Source organism: Apis laboriosa, unplaced genomic scaffold (genome assembly GCF_014066325.1).
Source record: "Apis laboriosa isolate Shangri-la unplaced genomic scaffold, ASM1406632v1 scaffold47_cov149, whole genome shotgun sequence".
Lineage (NCBI taxonomy): Eukaryota > Metazoa > Arthropoda > Insecta > Hymenoptera > Apidae > Apis > Apis laboriosa.
Genome location: NW_025223437.1, coordinates 3,839,617 through 3,845,080, shown reverse-complemented (window position 1 = coordinate 3,845,080; position 5,464 = coordinate 3,839,617). Strand labels below are relative to the sequence as shown.

Sequence of the window (5,464 nt, the reverse complement as noted above, 5' to 3'; positions counted from 1 at the left end):
CCCCCCCCCCCCCAGGAGGAGATCGACGACAAGTTTTATATCCAAGGGGGAATCGTTTACGTTTACGCACGTGTTACGAAGAATTATATCCGGGATTATTATATCGGTATCCTTTTTTTTACCCCCAATATTTTACTTATTACGCGTCTTTTTTCCCCATTCTTTTTACAAGCGTGTACTTTGTTTGAAAGTTTGTTATATATTCTTTTTAAATACGATTCTATACGTAACGGATGTTAAATTTCGTATTTGAGAAATAGAATAGATTCGAAAGGAGGATAGAAATTTTATCAAAAAATTCGCACGATCTTAAATCTTAAATAGTTCGATCGTTCTGTAACTTTCGTTCACACAGAAATTATATTTCCTTCTATCGGTATAATTCTACGGGTTAAGAAAAAAAATACGTAGTTAAAAAACTTGTTTTCCATTGCAATTAAAAATATATATATATATGAAACGACGCGACACAGAATAATCTTCGCAAAGTTGTCGGTAGCGAGATAGGGGCCAGCTGACGTTCGAAGGAACGATTCGAATACCTAGAATTTGTTTACGCGGATCGAGTAGGCCGCATTTTCAATTGCCGCGATAAAGTCGAATTTTCGAGCGGCCTCGCGGAGGCAGGGCGGGGCTGGGCCGCTTCGATAAAACTTGGATCGATGCTGGGACGCGGCACGGGTTGCCACGGGTTACCGTTAACGGCATCTCTCCACTCCGGCCACGCTCAGCCGCACAGTTCTTCACCTTCGATTACAATTTCAACATTGATTCCATCTCGACCCGTCCCCGAATTTTCCGCGGCCAGGAAAAAAAAGAAAAAGAATCTCGTTCCGTAGGTGAACCAAGGATGTTGATAATCGGATGATGGAACGGTAATGGAAGGAAGAAAATGGTGAGTTTCGAGTTTTCAACAAGGATTTTGCGATGTAAAATGATCGATCAATTATTCGAAAGATTATTCAACGATCCATGCAAAAGATGACCTTGATCTTGCATCTTGAAATTAATTGGTAATCGTTAGAATGGTGGTCAGCTAAGGATAATTGACTCGATGCTTTGGGTGGTTTTGGAAAATTTGTAACGGATAGGGAGAATTTTTTGTATAAACGCGTTATAAGTTTTATATATTTACTTCGTTCTGAATTGAAGGATAAAATTCCTTTTGGTAATCTTGATTATTATATATATATATATATAACGTATGCGTCTAATAAATAATAATAAATATATTAAGTCAGTTTTGTTTTCGAATTCGATGAATTCGAATTGGATGAATGAATGTGAAGATTAAAAAGTGATAAGTAAAACTTCCACGAAAAGAAAAATTGATCGAAGAAATGCACTGTTACCGGACTTTGGATTTTAAAAAGCAATTAGAATTGGAATAAGAAATTGATCGATATTCCGAACTGTCAATCTATGGCCGCCTAGAACAGATTAATCTATTTCTGATCAGTTCGATCGAGAAGCGAGTTAGCGAGTTCTCGTTAGAGATCGATTCTTAACGGAGACGTTCGATTCGATCGGTATTCAAATCAGCCGAACAATTAACACTCGAATTAGTCAGGCCAATCACTGGTCAACCAAGATCGGAGCTTCAAGCAAGAAGTTAATCAGCTCCCACCCCAGAATTAAAGGATCCAATCGAAGGATTCATAACAAAAACGATTATTCCTCGTCGATTCCCTCTCCTTTCTTTTTCCAGAAGAACGAAAAATATTCTATTATTTACAAGTTAAATTTTCTTCGACAAAGTACGTTTAATTTAAAACTACATATCAAATGATAATATAATTATCTTTCAGAGAATTTTTATTCTTTATCGAGAAAATATTTGCCACTTTTTATAATTTTTTCATTATCTTACACATACAAACAAATTTAATATCTATCAAAAAAATAATATACAGAACGTCTATTTATGGATAAAAATATAAATATAATCTTAATACTATTACCGATAATCTAAATTTAAATAATAGAATTCCACAAATTAAAATAAAATAAAATAAATATTTATATCATTGATTTCACAAATCAGTATTTTTTATTAAACTATTTAAACAAATAAAATATAATTTTAAAAATATTAAATTTAAAGGAATTCAATGTATTAATATTCCTTTTTATATTCGAAACAGTCGAGTCTCCCGAGTAGTTTTTCACCAGTTTTCGTTTGAGAATCGTACAAAGCTACCAATTTCAATTCGATTCGTCGATCCCCTCGAAAAGAAAGAGAGAAGAACGCGAGGAGAGGGGGGGGGAGGGGGAATTGGCGACGAACGCCGCGGCTAACGAGATCGTTCCGGGGGGGAAGAAATTTCGTACGATTCTGGCCGCGAACGTGCGACGGATGAAAGGTGAAACGGTAAACAGCAACACGATTTATTTATTCGGGAACGGGACGTGCGCGTTCATTTTCATTCCCGGCCCATGCTGGGACGGTTCCAGGGCCGACTCTTGACGCTGGCCAAGAGCCACGTTGACCCACGGAGGCGTGCCCACAATTGCGGTTTCTTGCTCTTTTCCCGCAGGAGACAATGCCGTGGGATCCCCCTCCCCCTCCCCGACCCCGAAAAGCGTGCCGAATTACTCCGAATGCCTCCCATCCCCATCGTTTCTCCCCCTGTTTTCCCCGGGACGATCGATCCTCTTGCTATTCCAGCATTTTAGAATCGAACGATGGGCCCACGAGATTCCATGAAGAGTGGGAGAAGAATCTGTAAATACTCACGCGTGTCTCGAAATAATTCTCTGGAAACTGTGTCAATGCACGATACATGGAAAGATAGAAATTGTCATTCTTTGGTGAGAATTTCGAAATATTATTAATATAATTCAATAGCAAAGTATTTATAGAAAATTTATTCGTTAGATATTAGAATGAATTATCGAGGGTTAGAAAATATATTTCGTGAATTCGTTCGATTCATTAAGTTTCTCTAACTTGAGTAATTCGAATTTCAAATTCGAACTTTGATCGAATTAATCGATCGAAGATAAGTCGATCCAAGATAATTAAATTCGATCGACAAGATTTCCAAATATTAAAATATTACGAAAAGAATTGTTACTTTTCACACATCTCCATCCACGATTATCTTAGCCTCGCATGGAATAAGAAGGGAAAAAATTCGATCGCATGGATTGATCCGCGAAATATTTCGCAGGAATGCGAAATATCCGTCGTAAATAAGGAAGCCTATCGCGGAATTTCATTCGATACCCATCGCCCGTTATTTTCCTATGGCTCTCTCTCTCTCTCTCTCGATATTTCTCGTCCAATAGAATGCATTATAGCCCGCGTCTCGAATTTATCGCCGGCCAGGCAAAAATGGCTATAAATCCAAGGAGAGAATTTTCAATGCCCCTCTTACTTTTACCACCGCTGCTGCAAAGCGCGCCTCGGAATCGTATCGGTTTCCACGGTCCTGTTCGAATCGTCGATCCCTCCGTCTCGAGGGGGAAGGGGGGAAGGGAGAGGCAGGATTCGAGACAGGTTGGATTTACTAGATCCGGGGGAATACGGAGGTTTTAACATTTAAAATTTAAATGGCCACCGCTCTTTCTCGAGCGTTGCCGACGAGACGGGAAAACGGGATAAATAGACCTCCCTGCGGCTTCCACACCCCCTCCCCTCCCTCTCCCAACTGTAACCGGCCCTCATTCGATATTCTTCTGGACAGATTTCTCCTCGGTTTTTAAAGTAAAAATCTATGACAACTGTCCCTTTCTTCCCCTCCCTCGCTTTTCTCTCGCTCTCGAGAGGTCTCAGGTTTTTCTTTCCCTTTTCTTTTTTTCTCTCTCCCCTCGAAACTCGTTCGTCGTTCGTCGCCGACGGGCTGTATCGGTGTACATTTAGCGAGCAAACAGAATTCGATCGATGAGTGGCTACGTAATTCGATATAGTTCAAGGACTGCTGTATGGTGCAACGATGCGCCGTTGGGTGTTCGTTAAACCGCTGATCGATGATGGGAGGGCGTAAAGATTCGTTGTTGTTAGCTGTAACGATGTTGCGACGCCGAGTATCTTCGATGAGACTTTGGTGTGGGTGTGTGTGTGTGTGTATGTGTGTGTGTGCGCGTGTATCGGTTCCGAAGCGGTTCTTAATAAGGATGGAATATTGAGATGTCGAGAGGCTGATACCGAATACCGATCGTTCGTCGTGATACGACGATAAAAGTAATGGAATGGATAGAGTGGATAGAGAATACATAAGAATCCAAAGATAATATTAATCGGATAAATAGAATATTAAATTCGAGTAAGGTAAAGTTTAAGTAAGAGGGAATATTGGTATTAATTTTGATTTAAGAATTCGAATTTTTAAAATTAATTATGTGAATGAATAGGAGTAGAAGAAAATTTAAGCTCTTTCTATCTTTCATCTAACACGAGATTGAGTAATTTAACAATCAGCTTCAAATGTTTTTATTACAATTATTTTGATGTATAAGAATAACGTCAATGAGATCAATTTTTTTTCTAAAAAAAAAAAGAAATTGCCCCGTTGACCAGTGTCCGTTAGCTCTGCATTTTTTTTGTCATCCCTCGCTTGTTCCGTCTCGTATTTTTTATTTTTTCTTTTTTTTTTTTTTTTTAACAACGCCTCTCTTGGCGGCGATCGGCCTGGAGAGGTAAGCCATGCCGACGCATTTCAATTAACTACGATACCACGTTCGACCGCCGCGTTTTGCAACGTGTACACCCGTGTCATTGTGAAATATGTGTCCCATATGGAACGTTCGCCGGCTATAGGGTTTTAAAAACGTTCCAGAAATGGAAATGAAGATATATATATATATACACGGGGGCAAACGATTCCTGTGGCAGAAACCCGTTGTTTACGAGTCAACTTTATCGCGCCCTCCCTCTTCTCCCCTTCTTTTTTTACACTCTTATATTTCTTCGCTCCAACTTCCAACTTTCTTCTATCCCTTTCCCCTTCTCGACCCTTAATCAAAATTCCCGCGGAATTCCCCTTCGTTTCGAGAGCGCCTCCTCAGAACAATTTCGATAAATTAACACTCGTGACACTCGTCGATAAATTCGAATTACAAGTTTCTGAAAGCGAGTACGAATCAAGAGATGATATTAGGATATTTTCCAATAGAGAGAAGAAAGAATAATGGTTTGTCAATGACGGGTGAGAAAGAGGGATCCTCTTTCTTTTTGGGCCAATTATAACCGGGCCACGAAAAACGTCGAGATCGAACGTTTCAGCACCGCGAGCCAACGGTGTATCAATGAAAACGCCAAACGGATAACCAAGCACACGCGTCAATGATCCTGGTGGTCCTCTAATCGAGAGTAATTAACCACTTTCAGCGATCCATCCGACGTAGCGATATACCTACTCGATACCCATGACATTCCACACTCACAGTATATATATATATAAAAAAAAAATAATAATAATAATTCAATGAAATGAAACGAAAAAAAAAAAAAAAAAAAAAA

The 5,464-nt window shown here is 39.3% G+C and overlaps 1 protein-coding gene across 13 annotated transcripts in view; it reads left to right on the top strand.

Moving 5' to 3' along the window:
• The window catches only part of LOC122716650 (gamma-aminobutyric acid receptor subunit beta), an 83,574-nt gene that overhangs the window by 45,961 nt on the left and 32,149 nt on the right, over window positions 1–5,464 (top strand). The window lies entirely within an intron of this gene.